Here is a 24,619-nt window from a genome sequence, read left to right on the forward strand (position 1 = left end):
CTTTGGGCTTGGGACCCATCACCAGACATATGGCCATTTTTGTGCCTGGCGCGGCGCCAAGTGGGAAAGGGTGGTTTTAAGGCTGAAGGCAGCAGGAAAGCCTGCAGCCCCCAGGTCTGTGGGGCCATGCAATCGGTTCCCAAAGAGCTTTAGAACAAGGCATAGTTTTCCCTGCTGGGTCTTTGGGCATGGGACCAGTCTCCAGACATATGGCCATTTTTGTGCCTGGCGCGGCGCCAAGTGGGAAAGGGTGATTATGAGGCTGAAGGCAGCAGGAAAGCCTGCAGCCCCCAGGTCTGTGGCGCTACGCAAGCGGTTGCCAAAGAGCTTTAGAACAAGGCATAGTTTTCCCTGCTGGCTCTTTGGGCATGGGACCAGTCTCCAGACATATGGCCATTTTTGTGCGTGGCGCTGTGCCAAGTGGGAAAGGGTGGTTTTGAGGCTGAAGGCAGCAGGAAAGCCTGCAGCCCCCAGGTGTGTGGGGCTACGCAAGCGGTTGCCAAAGAGCTTTAGAACAAGGCATAGTTTTCCCTGCTGGCTCTTTGGGCGTGGGACCCATCTCCAGACATATGGCCATTTTTGTGCCTGGCGTGGTGCCAAGTGGGAAAGGGTGGTTTTGAGGCTGAAGGCAGCAGGAAAGCCTGCAGCCCCCAGGTGTGTGGGGCTACGCAAGCGGTTCCCAAAGAGCTTTAGAAGAAGGCATAGTTTTCCCTGCTGGCTCTTTGGGCGTGGGACCAATCTCCAGACATATGGCCATTTTTGTGCCTGGCGCGGCGCCAAGTGGGAAAGGGTTGTTTTGAGGCTGAAGGCAGCAGGAAAGCCTGCAGCCCCCAGGTGTGTGGGGCTACGCAAGCGGTTGCCAAAGAGCTTTAGAACAAGGCATTGTTTTCCCTGCTGGCTCTTTGGGCTTGGGACCAATCTCCAGACATATGGCCATTTTTGTGCCTGGCGCTGCGCCAAGTGGGAAAGGGTGGTTTTGAGGCTGAAGGCAGCAGGAAAGCCTGCAGCCCCCAGGTGTGTGGGGCTACGCAAGCGGTTCCCAAAGAGCTTTAGAACAAGGCATAGTTTTCCCTGCTGGGTCTTTGGGCATGGGACCAGTCTCCAGACATATGGCCATTTTTGTGCCTGGCGCGGCGCCAAGTGGGAAAGGGTGATTTTGAGGCTGAAGGCAGCAGGAAAGCCTGCAGCCCCCAGGTGTGTGGGGCTACGCAAGCGGTTCCCAAAGAGCTTTAGAAGAAGGCATAGTTTTCCCTGCTGGCTGTTTGGGCGTGGGACCAATCTCCAGACATATGGCCATTTTTGTGCCTGGTGCGGCGCCAAGTGGGAAAGGGTGGTTTTGAGGCTGAAGGCAGCAGGAAAGCCTGCAGCCCCCAGGTGTGTGGGGCTACGCAAGCGGTTCCCAAAGAGCTTTAGAAGAAGGCATAGTTTTCCCTGCTGGCTCTTTGGGCGTGGGACCAATCTCCAGACATATGGCCATTTTTGTGCCTGGCGTGGTGCCAAGTGGGAAAGGGTGGTTTTGAGGCTGAAGGCAGCAGGAAAGCCTGCAGTCCCCAGGTGTGTGGGGCTACGCAAGCAGTTCCCAAAGAGATTTAGAAGAAGAAGGCATAGTTTTCCCTGCTGGCTGTTTGGGCGTGGGACCAATCTCCAGACATATGGCCATTTTTGTGCCTGGCGCTGTGCCAAGTGGGAAAGGGTGGTTTTGAGGCTGAAGGCAGCAGGAAAGCCTGCAGCCCCCAGGTGTGTGGGGCTACGCAAGCGGTTCCCAAAGAGCTTTAGAAGAAGGCATAGTTTTCCCTGCTGGCTGTTTGGGCGTGGGACCAATCTCCAGACATATGGCCATTTTTGTGCCTGGCGCGGCGCCAAGTGGGAAAGGGTGGTTTTGAGGCTGAAGGCAGCAGGAAAGCCTGCAGCCCCCAGGTGTGTGGGGCTACGCAAGCGGTTCCCAAAGAGCTTTAGAAGAAGGCATAGTTTTCCCTGCTGGCTCTTTGGGCGTGGGACCAATCTGCAGACATATGGCCATTTTTGTGCCTGGCGCGGCGCCAAGTGGGAAAGGGTGGTTTTGAGGCTGAAGGCAGCAGGAAAGCCTGCAGCCCGCAGGTCTGTGGGGCTACGCAAGCGGTTCCCAAAGAGCTTTAGAACAAGGCATAGTTTTCCCTGCTGGCTCTTTGGGCGTGGGACCAATCTCCAGACATATGGCCATTTTTGTACCTGGCGTGGTGCCAAGTGGGAAAGGGTGGTTTTGAGGCTGAAGGCAGCAGGAAAGCCTGCAGCCCCCAGGTGTGTGGGGCTACGCAAGCAGTTCCCAAAGAGCTTTAGAACAAGGCATAGTTTTCCCTGCTGGCTCTTTCGGCGTGGGACCAATCTCCAGACATATGGCCAATTTTTGTGCCTGGCGCTGTGCCAAGTGGGAAAGGGTGGTTTTGAGGCTGAAGGCAGCAGGAAAGCCTGCAGCCCCCAGGTGTGTGGGGCTACGCAAGCGGTTCCCAAAGAGCTTTAGAACAAGGCATAGTTTTCCCTGCTGGCTCGTTGGGCGTGGGACCAATCTCCAGACATATGGCCATTTTTGTGCCTGGCGTGGTGCCAAGTGGGAAAGGGTGGTTTTGAGGCTGAAGGCAGCAGGAATGCCTGCAGCCCCGAGGTCTGTGGGGCTACGTAAGCGGTTCCCAAAGAGCTTTACAACAAGGCATAGTTTTCCCTGCTGGCTCTTTGGGCGTGGGACCAATCTCCAGACATATGGCCATTTTTGTGCCTGGCGTGGTGCCAAGTGGGAAAGGGTGGTTTTGAGGCTGAAGGCAGCAGGAAAGCCTGCAGCCCCCAGGTCTGTGGGGCTACGCAAGCGGTTGCCAAAGAGCTTTAGAACAAGGCATAATTTTCCCTGCTGGCTCTTTGGGCATGGGACCAGTCTCCAGACATATGGCCATTTTTGTGCCTGGCGCTGTGCCAAGTGGGAAAGGGTGGTTTTGAGGCTGAAGGCAGCAGGAAAGCCTGCAGCCCCCAGGTGTGTGGGGCTACGCAAGCGGTTCCCAAAGAGCTTTAGAACAAGGCATAGTTTTCCCTGCTGGCTCTTTGGGCGTGGGACCCATCTCCAGACATATGGCCATTTTTGTGCCTGGCGCTGCGCCAAGTGGGAAAGGGTGGTTTTGAGGCTGAAGGCAGCAGGAAAGCCTGCAGCCCCCAGGTGTGTGGGGCTACGCAAGCGGTTCCCAAAGAGCTTTAGAACAAGGCATAGTTTTCCCTGCTGGCTCTTTGGGCTTGGGACCCATCACCAGACATATGGCCATTTTTGTGCCTGGTGCGGCGCCAAGTGGGAAAGGGTGGTTTTAAGGCTGAAGGCAGCAGGAAAGCCTGCAGCCCCCAGGTCTGTGGGGCCATGCAATCGGTTCCCAAAGAGCTTTAGAACAAGGCATAGTTTTCCCTGCTGGCTCTTTGGGCGTGGGACCAATCTCCAGACATATGGCCATTTTTGTGCCTGGCGTGGTGCCAAGTGGGAAAGGGTGGTTTTGAGGCTGAAGGCAGCAGGAATGCCTGCAGCCCCGAGGTCTGTGGGGCTACGTAAGCGGTTCCCAAAGAGCTTTACAACAAGGCATAGTTTTCCCTGCTGGCTCTTTGGGCGTGGGACCAATCTCCAGACATATGGCCATTTTTGTGCCTGGCGTGGTGCCAAGTGGGAAAGGGTGGTTTTGAGGCTGAAGGCAGCAGGAAAGCCTGCAGCCCCCAGGTGTGTGGGGCTACGCAAGCGGTTGCCAAAGAGCTTTAGAACAAGGCATAATTTTCCCTGCTGGCTCTTTGGGCATGGGACCAGTCTCCAGACATATGGCCATTTTTGTGCCTGGCGCTGTGCCAAGTGGGAAAGGGTGGTTTTGAGGCTGAAGGCAGCAGGAAAGCCTGCAGCCCCCAGGTGTGTGGGGCTACGCAAGCGGTTCCCAAAGAGCTTTAGAACAAGGCATAGTTTTCCCTGATGGCTCTTTGGGCGTGGGACCCATCTCCAGACATATGGCCATTTTTGTGCCTGGCGCTGCGCCAAGTGGGAAAGGGTGGTTTTGAGGCTGAAGGCAGCAGGAAAGCCTGCAGCCCCCAGGTGTGTGGGGCTACGCAAGCGGTTCCCAAAGAGCTTTAGAACAAGGCATAGTTTTCCCTGCTGGCTCTTTGGGCTTGGGACCCATCACCAGACATATGGCCATTTTTGTGCCTGGTGCGGCGCCAAGTGGGAAAGGGTGGTTTTAAGGCTGAAGGCAGCAGGAAAGCCTGCAGCCCCCAGGTCTGTGGGGCCATGCAATCGGTTCCCAAAGAGCTTTAGAACAAGGCATAGTTTTCCCTGCTGGCTCTTTGGGCGTGGGACCAATCTCCAGACATATGGCCATTTTTGTGCCTGGCGTGGTGCCAAGTGGGAAAGGGTGGTTTTGAGGCTGAAGGCAGCAGGAAAGCCTGCAGCCCCCAGGTGTGTGGGGCTACGCAAGCAGTTCCCAAAGAGCTTTAGAACAAGGCATAGTTTTCCCTGCTGGCTCTTTGGGCATGGGACCAGTCTCCAGACATATGGCCATTTTTGTGCGTGGCGCTGTGCCAAGTGGGAAAGGGTGGTTTTGAGGCTGAAGGCAGCAGGAAAGCCTGCAGCCCCCAGGTGTGTGGGGCTACGCAAGCGGTTCCCAAAGAGCTTTAGAACAAGGCATAGTTTTCCCTCCTGGCTCGTTGGGCGTGGGACCAATCTCCAGACATATGGCCATTTTTGTGCCTGGCGTGGTGCCAAGTGGGAAAGGGTGGTTTTGAGGCTGAAGGCAGCAGGAAAGCCTGCAGCCCCAAGGTGTGTGGGGCTACGCAAGCGGTTCCCAAAGAGCTTTAGAAGAAGGCATAGTTTTCCCTGCTGGCTCTTTGGGCGTGGGACCAATCTCCAGACATATGGCCATTTTTGTGCCTGGCGTGGTGCCAAGTGGGAAAGGGTGGTTTTGAGGCTGAAGGCAGCAGGAAAGCCTGCAGCCCCCAGGTGTGTGGGGCTACGCAAGCGGTTCCCAAATATCTTTAGAAGAAGGCATAATTTTCCCTGCTGGCTCTTTGGGCATGGGACCAGTCTCCAGACATATGGCCATTTTTGTGCCTGGCGCTGTGCCAAGTGGGAAAGGGTGATTTTGAGGCTGAAGGCAGCAGGAAAGCCTGCAGCCCCCAGGTGTGTGGGGCTACGCAAGCGGTTGCCAAAGAGCTTTAGAAGAAGGCATAGTTTTCCCTGCTGGCTCTTTGGGCGTGGGACCAATCTCCAGACATATGGCCATTTTTGTGCCTGGCGTGGTGCCAAGTGGGAAAGGGTGGTTTTGAGGCTGAAGGCAGCAGGAAAGCCTGCAGCCCCCAGGTGTGTGGGGCTACGCAAGCGGTTCCCAAAGAGCTTTAGAAGAAGGCATATTTTTCCCTGCTGGCTCTTTGGGCGTGGGACCAATCTCCAGACATATGGCCATTTTTGTGCCTGGCGTGGTGCCAAGTGGGAAAGGGTGGTTTTGAGGCTGAAGGCAGCAGGAATGCCTGCAGCCCCGAGGTCTGTGGGGCTACGCAAGCGGTTGCCAAAGAGCTTTAGAAGAAGGCATAGTTTTCCCTGCTGGCTCTTTGGGCGTGGGACCAATCTGCAGACATATGGCCATTTTTGTGCCTGGCGCGGCGCCAAGTGGGAAAGGGTGGTTTTGAGGCTGAAGGCAGCAGGAAAGCCTGCAGCGCCCAGGTGTGTGGGGCTACTCAAGCGGTTGCCAAAGAGCTTTAGAAGAAGGCATAGTTTTCCCTGCTGGCTCTTTGGTCGTGGGACCAATCTCCAGACATATGGCCATTTTTGTGCCTGGCGCTGTGCCAAGTGGGAAAGGGTGGTTTTGAGGCTGAAGGCAGCAGGAAAGCGTGCAGCCCCCAGGTCTGTGGGGCTACGCAAGCGGTTCCCAAATAGCTTTAGAAGAAGGCATAATTTTCCCTGATGGCTCTTTGGGCGTGGGACCCATCTCCAGACATATGGCCATTTTTGTGCCTGGCGCTGCGCCAAGTGGGAAAGGGTGGTTTTGAGGCTGAAGGCAGCAGGAAAGCCTGCAGCCCCCAGGTGTGTGGGACTACGCAAGCGGTTCCCAAAGAGCTTTAGAACAAGGCATAGTTTTCCCTGCTGGCTCTTTGGGCTTGGGACCCATCACCAGACATATGGCCATTTTTGTGCCTGGCGTGGCGCCAAGTGGGAAAGGGTGGTTTTGAGGCTGAAGGCAGCAGGAAAGCCTGCAGCCCCCAGGTGTGTGGGGCTACGCAAGCAGTTCCCAAAGAGCTTTAGAACAAGGCATAGTTTTCCCTGCTGGCTCTTTGGGCATGGGACCAGTCTCCAGACATATGGCCATTTTTGTGCGTGGCGCTGTGCCAAGTGGGAAAGGGTGGTTTTGAGGCTGAAGGCAGCAGGAAAGCCTGCAGCCCCCAGGTGTGTGGGGCTACGCAAGCGGTTCCCAAAGAGCTTTAGAACAAGGCATAGTTTTCCCTCCTGGCTCGTTGGGCGTGGGACCAATCTCCAGACATATGGCCATTTTTGTGCCTGGCGTGGTGCCAAGTGGGAAAGGGTGGTTTTGAGGCTGAAGGCAGCAGGAAAGCCTGCAGCCCCAAGGTGTGTGGGGCTACGCAAGCGGTTCCCAAAGAGCTTTAGAAGAAGGCATAGTTTTCCCTGCTGGCTCTTTGGGCGTGGGACCAATCTCCAGACATATGGCCATTTTTGTGCCTGGCGTGGTGCCAAGTGGGAAAGGGTGATTTTGAGGCTGAAGGCAGCAGGAAAGCCTGCAGCCCGCAGGTCTGTGGGGCTACTCAAGCGGTTGACAAAGAGCTTTAGAACAAGGCATACTTTTCCCTGCTGGCTCTTTGGGCGTGGGACCAATCTCCAGACATATGGCCATTTTTGTGCCTGGCGTGGTGCCAAGTGGGAAAGGGTTGTTTTGAGGCTGAAGGCAGCAGGAAAGCCTGCAGCCCCCAGGTGTGTGGGGCTACGCAAGCGGTTCCCAAAGAGCTTTAGAACAAGGCATAGTTTTCCCTGCTGGGTCTTTGGGCTTGGGACCCATCACCAGACATATGGCCATTTTTGTGCCTGGCTTGGCGCCAAGTGGGAAAGGGTGTTTTTGAGGCTGAAGGCAGCAGGAAAGCCTGCAGCCCCCAGGTCTGTGGGGCTACGCAAGCGGTTGCCAAAGAGCTTTAGAACAAGGCATAATTTTCCCTGCTGGCTCTTTGGGCATGGGACCAGTCTCCAGACATATGGCCATTTTTGTGCCTGGCGCTGTGCCAAGTGGGAAAGGGTGGTTTTGAGGCTGAAGGCAGCAGGAAAGCCTGCAGCCCCCAGGTGTGTGGGGCTACGCAAGCGGTTCCCAAAGAGCTTTAGAACAAGGCATAGTTTTCCCTGATGGCTCTTTGGGCGTGGGACCCATCTCCAGACATATGGCCATTTTTGTGCCTGGCGCTGCGCCAAGTGGGAAAGGGTGGTTTTGAGGCTGAAGGCAGCAGGAAAGCCTGCAGCCCCCAGGTGTGTGGGGCTACGCAAGCGGTTGCCAAAGAGCTTTAGAAGAAGGCATAGTTTTCCCTGCTGGCTCTTTGGGCGTGGGACCCATCTCCAGACATATGGCCATTTTTGTGCCTGGTGCTGCGCCAAGTGGGAAAGGGTGGTTTTGAGGCTGAAGGCAGCAGGAAAGCCTGCAGCCCCCAGGTGTGTGGGGCTACGCAAGCGGTTCCCAAAGAGCTTTAGAACAAGGCATAGTTTTCCCTGCTGGCTCTTTGGGCTTGGGACCCATCACCAGACATATGGTAATTTTTGTGCCTGGCGCGGCGCCAAGTGGGAAAGGGTGGTGTTGAGGCTGAAGGCAGCAGGAAAGCCTGCAGCCCCCAGGTGTGTGGGGCTACGCAAGCGGTTCCCAAAGAGCTTTAGAACAAGGCATTGTTTTCCCTGCTGGCTCTTTGGGCTTGGGACCAATCTCCAGACATATGGCCATTTTTGTGCCTGGCGCTGCGCCAAGTGGGAAAGGGTGGTTTTGAGGCTGAAGGCAGCAGGAAAGCCTGCAGCCCCCAGGTGTGTGGGGCTACGCAAGCGGTTCCCAAAGAGCTTTAGAACAAGGCATAGTTTTCCCTGCTGGCTGTTTGGGCATGGGACCAGTCTCCAGACATATGGCCATTTTTGTGCCTGGCGCTGTGCCAAGTGGGAAAGGGTGATTTTGAGGCTGAAGGCAGCAGGAAAGCCTGCAGCCCGCAGGTCTGTGGGGCTACTCAAGCTGTTGACAAAGAGCTTTAGAACAAGGCATACTTTTCCCTGCTGGCTCTTTGGGCGTGGGACCAATCTCCAGACATATGGCCATTTTTGTGCCTGGCGTGGTGCCAAGTGGGAAAGGGTTGTTTTGAGGCTGAAGGCAGCAGGAAAGCCTGCAGCCCCCAGGTGTGTGGGGCTACGCAAGCGTTTCCCAAAGAGCTTTAGAACAAGGCATAGTTTTCCCTGCTGGGTCTTTGGGCTTGGGACCCATCACCAGACATATGGCCATTTTTGTGCCTGGCTTGGCGCCAAGTGGGAAAGGGTGTTTTTGAGGCTGAAGGCAGCAGGAAAGCCTGCAGCGCCCAGGTGTGTGGGGCTACGCAAGCGGTTGCCAAAGAGCTTTAGAACAAGGCATAATTTTCCCTGCTGGCTCTTTGGGCATGGGACCAGTCTCCAGACATATGGCCATTTTTGTGCCTGGCGCTGTGCCAAGTGGGAAAGGGTGGTTTTGAGGCTGAAGGCAGCAGGAAAGCCTGCAGCCCCCAGGTGTGTGGGGCTACGCAAGCGGTTCCCAAAGAGCTTTAGAACAAGGCATAGTTTTCCCTGATGGCTCTTTGGGCGTGGGACCCATCTCCAGACATATGGCCATTTTTGTGCCTGGCGCTGCGCCAAGTGGGAAAGGGTGGTTTTGAGGCTGAAGGCAGCAGGAAAGCCTGCAGCCCCCAGGTGTGTGGGGCTACGCAAGCGGTTGCCAAAGAGCTTTAGAAGAAGGCATAGTTTTCCCTGCTGGCTCTTTGGGCGTGGGACCAATCTCCAGACATATGGCCATTTTTGTGCCTGGCGTGGTGCCAAGTGGGAAAGGGTGGTTTTGAGGCTGAAGGCAGCAGGAATGCCTGCAGCCCCGTGGTCTGTGGGGCTACACAAGCGGTTCCCAAAGAGCTTTAGAAGAAGGCATAGTTTTCCCTGCTGGCTCTTTGGGCGTGGGACCAATCTCCAGACATGTGGCCATTTTTGTGCCTGGCGCGGCGCCAAGTGGGAAAGGGTTGTTTTGAGGCTGAAGGCAGCAGGAAAGCCTGCAGCGCCCAGGTGTGTGGGGCTACGCAAGCGGTTGCCAAAGAGCTTTAGAAGAAGACATAGTTTTCCCTGCTGGCTCTTTGGGCGTGGGACCAATCTCCAGACATATGGCCATTTTTGTGCCTGGCGTGGTGCCAAGTGGGAAAGGGTTGTTTTGAGGCTGAAGGCAGCAGGAAAGCCTGCAGCCCCCAGGTGTGTGGGGCTACGCAAGCGGTTCCCAAAGAGCTTTAGAACAAGGCATAGTTTTCCCTGCTGGGTCTTTGGGCTTGGGACCAATCTCCAGACATATGGCCATTTTTGTGCCTGGCGTGGCGCCAAGTGGGAAAGGGTGTTTTTGAGGCTGAAGGCAGCAGGAAAGCCTGCAGCCCCCAGGTGTGTGGGGCTACGCAAGCGGTTGCCAAAGAGCTTTAGAACAAGGCATAATTTTCCCTGCTGGCTCTTTGGGCATGGGACCAGTCTCCAGACATATGGCCATTTTTGTGCCTGGCGCTGTGCCAAGTGGGAAAGGGTGGTTTTGAGGCTGAAGGCAGCAGGAAAGCCTGCAGCCCCCAGGTGTGTGGGGCTACGCAAGCCGTTCCCAAAGAGCTTTAGAACAAGGCATAGTTTTCCCTGATGGCTCTTTGGGCGTGGGACCCATCTCCAGACATATGGCCATTTTTGTGCGTGGCGCTGTGCCAAGTGGGAAAGGGTGGTTTTGAGGCTGAAGGCAGCAGGAAAGCCTGCAGCCCCCAGGTCTGTGGGGCTACGCAAGCGGTTCCCAAAGAGCTTTAGAACAAGGCATAGTTTTCCCTGCTGGCTCTTTGGGCGTGGGACCAATCTCCAGACATATGGCCATTTTTGTGCCTGGCGTGGTGCCAAGTGGGAAAGGGTGGTTTTGAGGCTGAAGGCAGCAGGAAAGCCTGCAGCCCCCAGGTGTGTGGGGCTACGCAAGCGGTTCCCAAAGAGCTTTAGAACAAGGCATAGTTTTCCCTGCTGGCTCTTTGGGCGTGGGACCAATCTCCAGACATATGGCCATTTTTGTGCCTGGCGCTGTGCCAAGTGGGAAAGGGTGGTTTTGAGGCTGAAGGCAGCAGGAAAGCCTGCAGCCCCGAGGTCTGTGGGGCTACGCAAGCGGTTCCCAAAGAGCTTTAGAAGAAGGCATAGTTTTCCCTGCTGGCTCTTTGGGCGTGGGACCAATCTCCAGACATATGGCCATTTTTGTGCCTGGCGCGGCGCCAAGTGGGAAAGGGTTGTTTTGAGGCTGAAGGCAGCAGGAAAGCCTGCAGCCCCCAGGTGTGTGGGGCTACGCAAGCGGTTCCCAAAGAGCTTTAGAAGAAGGCATAGTTTTCCCTGCTGGCTCTTTGGGCATGGGACCAATCTCCAGACATATGGCCATTTTTGTGCCTGGCGCTGTGCCAAGTGGGAAAGGGTGGTTTTGAGGCTGAAGGCAGCAGGAAAGCCTGCAGCCCCCAGGTCTGTGGGGCTACGCAAGCGGTTCCCAAATAGCTTTAGAAGAAGGCATTGTTTTCCCTGATGGCTCTTTGGGCGTGGGACCCATCTCCAGACATATGGCCATTTTTGTGCCTGGTGCTGCGCCAAGTGGGAAAGGGTGGTTTTGAGGCTGAAGGCAGCAGGAAAGCCTGCAGCCCCCAGGTGTGTGGGGCTACGCAAGCGGTTCCCAAAGGGCTTTAGAACAAGGCATAGTTTTCCCTGCTGGCTCTTTGGGCTTTTGACCCATCACCAGACATATGGCCATTTTTGTGCCTGGCGCGGCGCCAAGTGGGAAAGGGTGGTTTTGAGGCTGAAGGCAGCAGGAAAGCCTGCAGCCCCCAGGTGTGTGGGGCTACGCAAGCGGTTGCCAAAGAGCTTTAGAACAAGGCATTGTTTTCCCTGCTGGCTCTTTGGGCTTGGGACCAATCTCCAGACATATGGCCATTTTTGTGCCTGGCGCTGCGCCAAGTGGGAAAGGGTGGTTTTGAGGCTGAAGGGAGCAGGAAAGCCTGCAGCCCCCAGGTGTGTGGGGCTACGCAAGCGGTTCCCAAAGAGCTTTAGAACAAGGCATAGTTTTCCCTGCTGGGTCTTTGGGCATGGGACCAGTCTCCAGACATATGGCCATTTTTGTGCCTGGCGCGGCGCCAAGTGGGAAAGGGTGATTTTGAGGCTGAAGGCAGCAGGAAAGCCTGCAGCCCGCAGGTCTGTGGGGCTACTCAAGCGGTTGCCAAAGAGCTTTAGAACAAGGCATACTTTTCCCTGCTGGCTCTTTGGGCGTGGGACCAATCTCCAGACATATGGCCATTTTTGTGCCTGGCGTGGTGCCAAGTGGGAAAGGGTTGTTTTGAGGCTGAAGGCAGCAGGAAAGCCTGCAGCCCCCAGGTGTGTGGGGCTACGCAAGCGGTTGCCAAAGAGCTTTAGAACAAGGCATAGTTTTCCCTGCTGGCTCTTTGGGCGTCGGACCCATCTCCAGACATATGGCCATTTTTGTGCCTGGCGCGGCGCCAAGTGGGAAAGGGTGGTTTTGAGGCTGAAGGCAGCAGGAATGCCTGCAGCCCGCAGGTCTGTTGGGCTACGCAAGAGGTTCCCAAAGATATTTAGAACAAGGCATAATTTTCCCTGCTGACTCTTTGGGCGTGGGACCAATCTCCAGACATATGGCCATTTTTGTGCCTGGCGTGGTGCCAAGTGGGAAAGGGTGGTGTTGAGGCTGAAGGCAGCAGGAAAGCCTGCAGCCCCCAGGTGTGTGGGGCTACGCAAGCGGTTCCCAAAGAGCTTTAGAACAAGGCATAGTTTTCCCTGCTGGGTCTTTGGGCATGGGACCAGTCTCCAGACATATGGCCATTTTTGTGCCTGGCGTGGTGCCAAGTGGGAAAGGGTGGTTTTGAGGCTGAAGGCAGCAGGAATGCCTGCACCCCCCAGGTCTGTGGGTCTACGCAAGCGGATCCCAAAGAGCTTTAAAACAAGCATAGTTTTCCCTGCTGGCTGTTTGGGCGTGGGACCAATCTCCAGACATATGCCCATTTTTGTGCCTGGCGCGGCGCCAAGTGGGAAAGGGTGGTTTTGAGGCTGAAGGCAGCAGGAAAGCGTGCAGCCCCCAGGTGTGTGGGGCTACGCAAGCGGTTCCCAAAGAGCTTTAGAACAAGGCATAGTTTTCCCTGCTGGCTCTTTGGGCATGGGACCAGTCTCCATACATATGGCCATTTTTGTGCCTGGTGCTGCGCCAAGTGGGAAAGGGTGGTTTTGAGGCTGAAGGCAGCAGGAAAGCCTGCAGCCCCCAGGTGTGTGGGGCTACGCAAGCGGTTCCCAAAGAGCTTTAGAACAAGGCATAGTTTTCCCTGCTGGCTCTTTGGGCTTGGGACCCATCACCAGACATATGGCCATTTTTGTGCCTGGCGCGACGCCAAGTGGGAAAGGGTGGTTTTGAGGCTGAAGGCAGCAGGAAAGCCTGCAGCCCCCAGGTGTGTGGGGCTACGCAAGCGGTTCCCAAAGAGCTTTAGAACAAGGCATAGTTTTCCCTGCTGGCTCTTTGGGTGTGGGACCAATCTCCAGACATATGGCCATTTTTGTGCCTGGCGCTGCGCCAAGTGGGAAAGGGTGGTTTTGAGGCTGAAGGCAGCAGGAAAGCGTGCAGCCCCCAGGTGTGTGGGGCTACGCAAGCGGTTCCCAAAGAGCTTTAGAAGAAGGCATAGTTTTCCCTGCTGGCTCTTTGGGCATGGGACCAGTCTCCAGACATATGGCCATTTTTGTGCCTGGCGCGGCGCCAAGTGGGAAAGGGTGGTTTTGAGGCTGAAGGCAGCAGGAAAGCCTGCAGCCCCCAGGTGTGTGGGGCTACGCAAGCGGTTCCCAAAGAGCTTTAGAACAAGGCATAGTTTTCCCTGCTGGCTCTTTGGGCTTTTGACCCATCACCAGACATATGGCCATTTTTGTGCCTGGCGCGGCGCCAAGTGGGAAAGGGTGGTTTTGAGGCTGAAGGCAGCAGGAAAGCCTGCAGCCCCCAGGTGTGTGGGGCTACGCAAGCGGTTGCCAAAGAGCTTTAGAACAAGGCATTGTTTTCCCTGCTGGCTCTTTGGGCTTGGGACCAATCTCCAGACATATGGCCATTTTTGTGCCTGGCGTGGTGCCAAGTGGGAAAGGGTTGTTTTGAGGCTGAAGGCAGCAGGAAAGCCTGCAGCCCCCAGGTGTGTGGGGCTACGCAAGCGGTTGCCAAAGAGCTTTAGAACAAGGCATAGTTTTCCCTGCTGGCTCTTTGGGCGTCGGACCCATCTCCAGACATATGGCCATTTTTGTGCCTGGCGCGGCGCCAAGTGGGAAAGGGTGGTTTTGAGGCTGAAGGCAGCAGGAATGCCTGCAGCCCGCAGGTCTGTTGGGCTACGCAAGAGGTTCCCAAAGATATTTAGAACAAGGCATAATTTTCCCTGCTGACTCTTTGGGCGTGGGACCAATCTCCAGACATATGGCCATTTTTGTGCCTGGCGTGGTGCCAAGTGGGAAAGGGTGGTGTTGAGGCTGAAGGCAGCAGGAAAGCCTGCAGCCCCCAGGTGTGTGGGGCTACGCAAGCGGTTCCCAAAGAGCTTTAGAACAAGGCATAGTTTTCCCTGCTGGGTCTTTGGGCATGGGACCAGTCTCCAGACATATGGCCATTTTTGTGCCTGGCGTGGTGCCAAGTGGGAAAGGGTGGTTTTGAGGCTGAAGGCAGCAGGAATGCCTGCACCCCCCAGGTCTGTGGGTCTACGCAAGCGGATCCCAAAGAGCTTTAAAACAAGCATAGTTTTCCCTGCTGGCTGTTTGGGCGTGGGACCAATCTCCAGACATATGCCCATTTTTGTGCCTGGCGCGGCGCCAAGTGGGAAAGGGTGGTTTTGAGGCTGAAGGCAGCAGGAAAGCGTGCAGCCCCCAGGTGTGTGGGGCTACGCAAGCGGTTCCCAAAGAGCTTTAGAACAAGGCATAGTTTTCCCTGCTGGCTCTTTGGGCATGGGACCAGTCTCCAGACATATGGCCATTTTTGTGCCTGGTGCTGCGCCAAGTGGGAAAGGGTGGTTTTGAGGCTGAAGGCAGCAGGAAAGCCTGCAGCCCCCAGGTGTGTGGGGCTACGCAAGCGGTTCCCAAAGAGCTTTAGAACAAGGCATAGTTTTCCCTGCTGGCTCTTTGGGCTTGGGACCCATCACCAGACATATGGCCATTTTTGTGCCTGGCGCGACGCCAAGTGGGAAAGGGTGGTTTTGAGGCTGAAGGCAGCAGGAAAGCCTGCAGCCCCCAGGTGTGTGGGGCTACGCAAGCGGTTCCCAAAGAGCTTTAGAACAAGGCATAGTTTTCCCTGCTGGCTCTTTGGGTGTGGGACCAATCTCCAGACATATGGCCATTTTTGTGCCTGGCGCTGCGCCAAGTGGGAAAGGGTGGTTTTGAGGCTGAAGGCAGCAGGAAAGCGTGCAGCCCCCAGGTGTGTGGGGCTACGCAAGCGGTTCCCAAAGAGCTTTAGAAGAAGGCATAGTTTTCCCTGCTGGCTCTTTGGGCATGGGACCAGTCTCCAGACATATGGCCATTTTTGTGCCTGGCGCGGCGCCAAGTGGGAAAGGGTGGTTTTGAGGCTGAAGGCAGCAGGAAAGCCTGCAGCCCCCAGGTGTGTGGGGCTACGCAAGCGGTTCCCAAAGAGCTTTAGAACAAGGCATAGTTTTCCCTGCTGGCTCTTTGGGCTTTTGACCCATCACCAGACATATGGCCATTTTTGTGCCTGGCGCGGCGCCAAGTGGGAAAGGGTGGTTTTGAGGCTGAAGGCAGCAGGAAAGCCTGCAGCCCCCAGGTGTGTGGGGCTACGCAAGCGGTTGCCAAAGAGCTTTAGAACAAGGCATTGTTTTCCCTGCTGGCTCTTTGGGCTTGGGACCAATCTCCAGACATATGGCCATTTTTGTGCCTGGCGCTGCGCCAAGTGGGAAAGGGTGGTTTTGAGGCTGAAGGCAGCAGGAAAGCCTGCAGCCCCCAGGTGTGTGGGGCTACGCAAGCGGTTCCCAAAGAGCTTTAGAACAAGGCATAGTTTTCCCTGCTGGGTCTTTGGGCATGGGACCAGTCTCCAGACATATGGCCATTTTTGTGCCTGGCGCGGCGCCAAGTGGGAAAGGGTGGTTTTGAGGCTGAAGGCAGCAGGAATGCCTGCACCCCCCAGGTCTGTGGGGCTACTCAAGCGGTTGCCAAAGAGCTTTAGAACAAGGCATACTTTTCCCTGCTGGCTCTTTGGTCGTGGGACCAATCTCCAGACATATGGCCATTTTTGTGCCTGGCGTGGTGCCAAGTGGGAAAGGGTTGTTTTGAGGCTGAAGGCAGCAGGAAAGCCTGCAGCCCCCAGGTGTGTGGGGCTACGCAAGCGGTTGCCAAAGAGCTTTAGAACAAGGCATAGTTTTCCCTGCTGGCTCTTTGGGCTTGGGACCCATCACCAGACATATGGCCATTTTTGTGCCTGGCGCGGCGCCAAGTGGGAAAGGGTGGTTTTGAGGCTGAAGGCAGCAGGAATGCCTGCAGCCCGCAGGTCTGTTGGGCTACGCAAGAGGTTCCCAAAGATATTTAGAACAAGGCATAATTTTCCCTGCTGACTCTTTGGGCGTGGGACCAATCTCCAGACATATGGCCATTTTTGTGCCTGGCGTGGTGCCAAGTGGGAAAGGGTGGTGTTGAGGCTGAAGGCAGCAGGAAAGCCTGCAGCCCCCAGGTGTGTGGGGCTACGCAAGCGGTTCCCAAAGAGCTTTAGAAGAAGGCATAGTTTTCCCTGCTGGGTCTTTGGGCATGGGACCAGTCTCCAGACATATGGCCATTTTTGTGCCTGGCGTGGTGCCAAGTGGGAAAGGGTGGTTTTGAGGCTGAAGGCAGCAGGAATGCCTGCACCCCCCAGGTCTGTGGGTCTACGCAAGCGGATCCCAAAGAGCTTTAAAACAAGCATAGTTTTCCCTGCTGGCTGTTTGGGCGTGGGACCAATCTCCAGACATATGCCCATTTTTGTGCCTGGCGCGGCGCCAAGTGGGAAAGGGTGGTTTTGAGGCTGAAGGCAGCAGGAAAGCGTGCAGCCCCCAGGTGTGTGGGGCTACGCAAGCGGTTCCCAAAGAGCTTTAGAACAAGGCATAGTTTTCCCTGCTGGCTCTTTGGGCATGGGACCAGTCTCCAGACATATGGCCATTTTTGTGCCTGGTGCTGCGCCAAGTGGGAAAGGGTGGTTTTGAGGCTGAAGGCAGCAGGAAAGCCTGCAGCCCCCAGGTGTGTGGGGCTACGCAAGCGGTTCCCAAAGAGCTTTAGAACAAGGCATAGTTTTCCCTGCTGGCTCTTTGGGCTTGGGACCCATCACCAGACATATGGCCATTTTTGTGCCTGGCGCGACGCCAAGTGGGAAAGGGTGGTTTTGAGGCTGAAGGCAGCAGGAAAGCCTGCAGCCCCCAGGTGTGTGGGGCTACGCAAGCGGTTCCCAAAGAGCTTTAGAACAAGGCATAGTTTTCCCTGCTGGCTCTTTGGGTGTGGGACCAATCTCCAGACATATGGCCATTTTTGTGCCTGGCGCTGCGCCAAGTGGGAAAGGGTGGTTTTGAGGCTGAAGGCAGCAGGAAAGCGTGCAGCCCCCAGGTGTGTGGGGCTACGCAAGCGGTTCCCAAAGAGCTTTAGAAGAAGGCATAGTTTTCCCTGCTGGCTCTTTGGGCATGGGACCAGTCTCCAGACATATGGCCATTTTTGTGCCTGGCGCGGCGCCAAGTGGGAAAGGGTGGTTTTGAGGCTGAAGGCAGCAGGAAAGCCTGCAGCCCCCAGGTGTGTGGGGCTACGCAAGCGGTTCCCAAAGAGCTTTAGAACAAGGCATAGTTTTCCCTGCTGGCTCTTTGGGCTTTTGACCCATCACCAGACATATGGCCATTTTTGTGCCTGGCGCGGCGCCAAGTGGGAAAGGGTGGTTTTGAGGCTGAAGGCAGCAGGAAAGCCTGCAGCCCCCAGGTGTGTGGGGCTACGCAAGCGGTTGCCAAAGAGCTTTAGAACAAGGCATTGTTTTCCCTGCTGGCTCTTTGGGCTTGGGACCAATCTCCAGACATATGGCCATTTTTGTGCCTGGCGCTGCGCCAAGTGGGAAAGGGTGGTTTTGAGGCTGAAGGCAGCAGGAAAGCCTGCAGCCCCCAGGTGTGTGGGGCTACGCAAGCGGTTCCCAAAGAGCTTTAGAACAAGGCATAGTTTTCCCTGCTGGGTCTTTGGGCATGGGACCAGTCTCCAGACATATGGCCATTTTTGTGCCTGGCGCGGCGCCAAGTGGGAAAGGGTGGTTTTGAGGCTGAAGGCAGCAGGAATGCCTGCACCCCCCAGGTCTGTGGGGCTACTCAAGCGGTTGCCAAAGAGCTTTAGAACAAGGCATACTTTTCCCTGCTGGCTCTTTGGTCGTGGGACCAATCTCCAGACATATGGCCATTTTTGTGCCTGGCGTGGTGCCAAGTGGGAAAGGGTTGTTTTGAGGCTGAAGGCAGCAGGAAAGCCTGCAGCCCCCAGGTGTGTGGGGCTACGCAAGCGGTTGCCAAAGAGCTTTAGAACAAGGCATAGTTTTCCCTGCTGGCTCTTTGGGCTTGGGACCCATCACCAGACATATGGCCATTTTTGTGCCTGGCGCGGCGCCAAGTGGGAAAGGGTGGTTTTGAGGCTGAAGGCAGCAGGAATGCCTGCAGCCCGCAGGTCTGTTGGGCTACGCAAGAGGTTCCCAAAGATATTTAGAACAAGGCATAATTTTCCCTGCTGACTCTTTGGGCGTGGGACCAATCTCCAGACATATGGCCATTTTTGTGCCTGGCGTGGTGCCAAGTGGGAAAGGGTGGTGTTGAGGCTGAAGGCAGCAGGAAAGCCTGCAGCCCCCAGGTGTGTGGGGCTACGCAAGCGGTTCCCAAAGAGCTTTAGAAGAAGGCATAGTTTTCCCTGCTGGCTCTTTGGGCATGGGACCAGTCTCCAGACATATGGCCATTTTTGTGCCTGGCGTGGTGCCAAGTGGGAAAGGGTGGTTTTGAGGCTGAAGGCAGCAGGAATGCCTGCACCCCCCAGGTCTGTGGGTCTACGCAAGCGGATCCCAAAGAGCTTTAAAACAAGCATAGTTTTCCCTGCTGGCTGTTTGGGCGTGGGACCAATCTCCAGACATATGCCCATTTTTGTGCCTGGCGCGGCGCCAAGTGGGAAAGGGTGGTTTTGAGGCTGAAGGCAGCAGGAAAGCCTGCAGCGCCCAGGTGTGTGGGGCTACGCAAGCGGTTCCCAAAGAGCTTTAGAACAAGGCATAGTTTTCCCTGCTGGCTCTTTGGGCATGGGACCAGTCTCCAGACATATGGCCATTTTTGTGCCTGGTGCTGCGCCAAGTGGGAAAGGGTGGTTTTGAGGCTGAAGGCAGCAGGAAAGCCTGCAGCCCCCAGGTGTGTGGGGCTACGCAAGCGGTTCCCAAAGAGCTTTAGAACAAGGCATAGTTTTCCCTGCTGGCTCTTTGGGCTTGGGACCCATCACCAGACATATGGCCATTTTTGTGCCTGGCGCGACGCCAAGTGGGAAAGGGTGGTTTTGAGGCTGAAGGCAGCAGGAAAGCCTGCAGCCCCCAGGTGTGTGGGGCTACGCAAGCGGTTCCCAAAGAGCTTTAGAACAAGGCATAGTTTTCCCTGCTGGCTCTTTGGGTGTGGGACCAATCTCCAGACATATGGCCATTTTTGTGCCTGGCGCTGCGCCAAGTGGGAAAGGGTGGTTTTGAGGCTGAAGGCAGCAGGAAAGCGTGCAGCCCCCAGGTGTGTGGGGCTACGCAAGCGGTTCCCAAAGAGCTTTAGAAGAAGGCATAGTTTTCCCTGCTGGCTCTTTGGGCATGGGACCAGTCTCCAGACATATGGCCATTTTTGTGCCTGGTGCTGCGCCAAGTGGGAAAGGGTGGTTTTGAGGCTGAAGGCAGCAGGAAAGCCTGCAGCCCCCAGGTGTGTGGGGCTACGCAAGCGGTTCCCAAAGAGCTTTAGAACAAGGCATAGTTTTCCCTGCTGGCTCTTTGGGCTTGGGACCCATCACCAGACATATGGCCATTTTTGTGCCTGGCGCGGCGCCAAGTGGGAAAGGGTGGTTTTGAGGCTGAAGGCAGCAGGAAAGCCTGCAGCCCCCAGGTGTGTGGGGCTACGCAAGCGGTTCCCAAAGAGCTTTAGAAGAAGGCATTGTTTTCCCTGCTGGCTCTTTGGGCTTGGGACCAATCTCCAGACATATGGCCATTTTTGTGCCTGGCGCTGTTCCAAGTGGGAAAGGGTGGTTTTGAGGCTGAAGGCAGCAGGAAAGCCTGCAGCCCCCAGGTGTGTGGGGCTACGCAAGCGGTTCCCAAAGAGCTTTAGAAGAAGGCATAGTTTTCCCTGCTGGCTCTTTGGGCATGGGACCAATCTCCAGACATATGGCCATTTTTGTGCCTGGCGCGGCGCCAAGTGGGAAAGGGTGATTTTGAGGCTGAAGGCAGCAGGAAAGCCTGCAGCCCCCAGGTCTGTGGGGCTACTCAAGCGGTTGCCAAAGAGCTTTAGAACAAGGCATACTTTTCCCTGCTGGCTCTTTGGTCGTGGGACCAATCTCCAGACATATGGCCATTTTTGTGCCTGGCGTGGCGCCAAGTGGGAAAGGGTTGTTTTGAGGCTGAAGGCAGCAGGAAAGCCTGCAGCCCCCAGGTGTGTGGGGCTACGCAAGCGGTTCCCAAAGAGCTTTAGAACAAGGCATAGTTTTCCCTGCTGGCTCTTTGGGCGTGGGACCAATCTCCAGACATATGGCCATTTTTGTGCCTGGCGTGGTGCCAAGTGGGAAAGGGTTGTTTTGAGGCTGAAGGCAGCAGGAAAGCCTGCAGCCCCCAGGTGTGTGGGGCTACGCAAGCGGTTCCCAAAGAGCTTTAGAACAAGGCATAGTTTTCCCTGCTGGCTCTTTGGGCTTGGGACCCATCACCAGACATATGGCCATTTTTGTGCCTGGCGCAGCGCCAAGTGGGAAAGGGTGGTTTTGAGGCTGAAGGCAGCAGGAATGCCTGCAGCCCGCAGGTCTGTTGGGCTACGCAAGCGGTTCCCAAAGATCTTTAGAACAAGACATAGTTTTCCCTGCTGACTCTTTGGGCGTGGGACCAATCTCCAGACATATGGCCATTTTTGTGCCTGGCGTGGTGCCAAGTGGGAAAGGGTGGTGTTGAGCCTGAAGGCAGCAGGAAAGCCTGCAGCCCCCAGGTGTGTGGGGCTACGCAAGCGGTTCCCAAAGAGCTTTAGAAGAAGGCATAGTTTTCCCTGCTGGCTGTTTGGGCATGGGACCAGTCTCCAGACATATGGCCATTTTTATGCCTGGCGCAGCACCAAGTGGGAAAGGGTGATTTTGAGGCTGAAGGCAGCAGGAAAGCCTGCAGGCCCCAGGTCTGTGGGGCTACGCAAGCGGTTGCCAAAGAGCTTTAGAACAAGGCATAGTTTTCCCTGCTGGCTCTTTGGGCATGGGACCAGTCTCCAGACATATGGCCATTTTTGTGCGTGGCGCTGTGCCAAGTGGGAAAGGGTGGTTTTGAGGCTGAAGGCAGCAGGAAAGCCTGCAGCCCCCAGGTGTGTGGGGCTACGCAAGCGGTTCCCAAAGAGCTTTAGAACAAGGCATAGTTTTCCCTGATGGCTCTTTGGGCGTGGGACCAATCTCCAGACATATGGCCATTTTTGTGCCTGGCGCGGCGCCAAGTGGGAAAGGGTGGTTTTGAGGCTGAAGGCAGCAGGAATGCCTGCAGCCCCCAGGTCTGTTGGGCTACGCAAGAGGTTCCCAAAGAGCTTTAGAACAAGGCATAGTTTTCCCTGCTGGCTCTTTGGGCGTGGGACCAATCTCCAGACATATGGCCATTATTGTGCCTGGCGTGGTGCCAAGTGGGAAAGGGTGGTGTTGAGGCTGAAGGCAGCAGGAAAGCCTGCAGCCCCCAGGTGTGTGGGGCTACGCAAGCGGTTCCCAAAGAGCTTTAGAAGAAGGCATAGTTTTCCCTGCTGGCTCTTTGGGCATGGGACCAGTCTCCAGACATATGGCCATTTTTGTGCCTGGCGTGGTGCCAAGTGGGAAAGGGTGGTTTTGAGGCTGAAGGCAGCAGGAATGCCTGCACCCCCCAGGTCTGTGGGTCTACGCAAGCGGATCCCAAAGAGCTTTAAAACAAGCATAGTTTTCCCTGCTGGCTGTTTGGGCGTGGGACCAATCTCCAGACATATGCCCATTTTTGTGCCTGGCGCGGCGCCAAGTGGGAAAGGGTGGTTTTGAGGCTGAAGGCAGCAGGAAAGCCTGCAGCCCCCAGGTGTGTGGGGCTACGCAAGCGGTTCCCAAAGAGCTTTAGAACAAGGCATAGTTTTCCCTGCTGGCTCTTTGGGCATGGGACCAGTCTCCAGACATATGGCCATTTTTGTGCCTGGTGCTGCGCCAAGTGGGAAAGGGTGGTTTTGAGGCTGAAGGCAGCAGGAAAGCCTGCAGCCCCCAGGTGTGTGGGGCTACGCAAGCGGTTCCCAAAGAGCTTTAGAACAAGGCATAGTTTTCCCTGCTGGCTCTTTGGGCTTGGGACCCATCACCAGACATATGGCCATTTTTGTGCCTGGCGCGACGCCAAGTGGGAAAGGGTGGTTTTGAGGCTGAAGGCAGCAGGAAAGCCTGCAGCCCCCAGGTGTGTGGGGCTACGCAAGCGGTTCCCAAAGAGCTTTAGAACAAGGCATAGTTTTCCCTGCTGGCTCTTTGGGTGTGGGACCAATCTCCAGACATATGGCCATTTTTGTGCCTGGCGCTGCGCCAAGTGGGAAAGGGTGGTTTTGAGGCTGAAGGCAGCAGGAAAGCGTGCAGCCCCCAGGTGTGTGGGGCTACGCAAGCGGTTCCCAAAGAGCTTTAGAAGAAGGCATAGTTTTCCCTGCTGGCTCTTTGGGCATGGGACCAGTCTCCAGACATATGGCCATTTTTGTGCCTGGTGCTGCGCCAAGTGGGAAAGGGTGGTTTTGAGGCTGAAGGCAGCAGGAAAGCCTGCAGCCCCCAGGTGTGTGGGGCTACGCAAGCGGTTCCCAAAGAGCTTTAGAACAAGGCATAGTTTTCCCTGCTGGCTCTTTGGGCTTGGGACCCATCACCAGACATATGGCCATTTTTGTGCCTGGCGCGGCGCCAAGTGGGAAAGGGTGGTTTTGAGGCTGAAGGCAGCAGGAAAGCCTGCAGCCCCCAGGTGTGTGGGGCTACGCAAGCGGTTGCCAAAGAGCTTTAGAACAAGGCATTGTTTTCCCTGCTGGCTCTTTGGGCTTGGGACCAATCTCCAGACATATGGCCATTTTTGTGCCTGGCGTGGCGCCAAGTGGGAAAGGGTTGTTTTGAGGCTGAAGGCAGCAGGAAAGCCTGCAGCCCCCAGGTGTGTGGGGCTACGCAAGCGGTTCCCAAAGAGCTTTAGAACAAGGCATAGTTTTCCCTGCTGGCTGTTTGGGCGTGGGACCAATCTCCAGACATATGGCCATTTTTGTGCCTGGCGTGGTGCCAAGTGGGAAAGGGTTGTTTTGAGGCTGAAGGCAGCAGGAAAGCCTGCAGCCCCCAGGTGTGTGGGGCTACGCAAGCGGTTCCCAAAGAGCTTTAGAACAAGGCATAGTTTTCCCTGCTGGCTCTTTGGGCTTGGGACCCATCACCAGACATATGGCCATTTTTGTGCCTGGCGCAGCGCCAAGTGGGAAAGGGTGGTTTTGAGGCTGAAGGCAGCAGGAATGCCTGCAGCCCGCAGGTCTGTTGGGCTACGCAAGCGGTTCCCAAAGATCTTTAGAACAAGACATAGTTTTCCCTGCTGACTCTTTGGGCGTGGGACCAATCTCCAGACATATGGCCATTTTTGTGCCTGGCGTGGTGCCAAGTGGGAAAGGGTGGTGTTGAGCCTGAAGGCAGCAGGAAAGCCTGCAGCCCCCAGGTGTGTGGGGCTACGCAAGCGGTTCCCAAAGAGCTTTAGAAGAAGGCATAGTTTTCCCTGCTGGCTGTTTGGGCATGGGACCAGTCTCCAGACATATGGCCATTTTTATGCCTGGCGCAGCACCAAGTGGGAAAGGGTGATTTTGAGGCTGAAGGCAGCAGGAAAGCCTGCAGGCCCCAGGTCTGTGGGGCTACGCAAGCGGTTGCCAAAGAGCTTTAGAACAAGGCATAGTTTTCCCTGCTGGCTCTTTGGGCATGGGACCAGTCTCCAGACATATGGCCATTTTTGTGCCTGGCGCTGTGCCAAGTGGGAAAGGGTGGTTTTGAGGCTGAAGGCAGCAGGAAAGCCTGCAGCCCCCAGGTGTGTGGGGCTACGCAAGCGGTTCCCAAAGAGCTTTAGAACAAGGCATAGTTTTCCCTGATGGCTCTTTGGGCGTGGGACCAATCTCCAGCCATATGGCCATTTTTGTGCCTGGCGCGGCGCCAAGTGGGAAAGGGTGGTTTTGAGGCTGAAGGCAGCAGGAATGCCTGCAGCCCCCAGGTCTGTTGGGCTACGCAAGAGGTTCCCAAAGAGCTTTAGAACAAGGCATAGTTTTCCCTGCTGGCTCTTTGGGCGTGGGACCAATCTCCAGACATATGGCCATTATTGTGCCTGGCGTGGTGCCAAGTGGGAAAGGGTGGTGTTGAGGCTGAAGGCAGCAGGAAAGCCTGCAGCCCCCAGGTGTGTGGGGCTACGCAAGCGGTTCCCAAAGAGCTTTAGAACAAGGCATAGTTTTCCCTGCTGGGTCTTTGAGCATGGGACCAGTCTCCAGACATATGGCCATTTTTGTGCCTGGCGTGGTGCCAAGTGGGAAAGGGTGGTTTTGAGGCTGAAGGCAGCAGGAATGCCTGCAGCCCCCAGGTCTGTGGGGCTACGCAAGCGGATCCCAAAGAGCTTTAAAACAAGCATAATTTTCCCTGCTGGCTCTTTGGGCGTGGGACGAATCTCCAGACATATGGCCATTTTTGTGCCTGGCGCGGCGCCAAGTGGGAAAGGGTGGTTTTGAGGCTGAAGGCAGCAGGAAAGCCTGCAGCCCCCAGGTGTGTGGGGCTACGCAAGCGGTTCCCAAAGAGCTTTAGAACAAGGCATAGTTTTCCCTGATGGCTCTTTGGGCGTGGGACCCATCTCCAGACATATGGCCATTTTTGTGCCTGGCGCTGCGCCAAGTGGGAAAGGGTGGTTTTGAGGCTGAAGGCAGCAGGAAAGCCTGCAGCCCCCAGGTGTGTGGGGCTACGCAAGCGGTTCCCAAAGAGCTTTAGAACAAGGCATAGTTTTCCCTGATGGCTCTTTGGGCGTGGGACCAATCTCCAGACATATGGCCATTTTTGTGCCTGGCGCGGCGCCAAGTGGGAAAGGGTGGTTTTGAGGCTGAAGGCAGCAGGAATGCCTGCAGCCCCCAGGTCTGTTGGGCTACGCAAGAGGTTCCC

The sequence above is a fragment of the Larus michahellis genome, chromosome 11, assembly GCF_964199755.1.
Source record: "Larus michahellis chromosome 11, bLarMic1.1, whole genome shotgun sequence".
NCBI lineage: Eukaryota > Metazoa > Chordata > Aves > Charadriiformes > Laridae > Larus > Larus michahellis.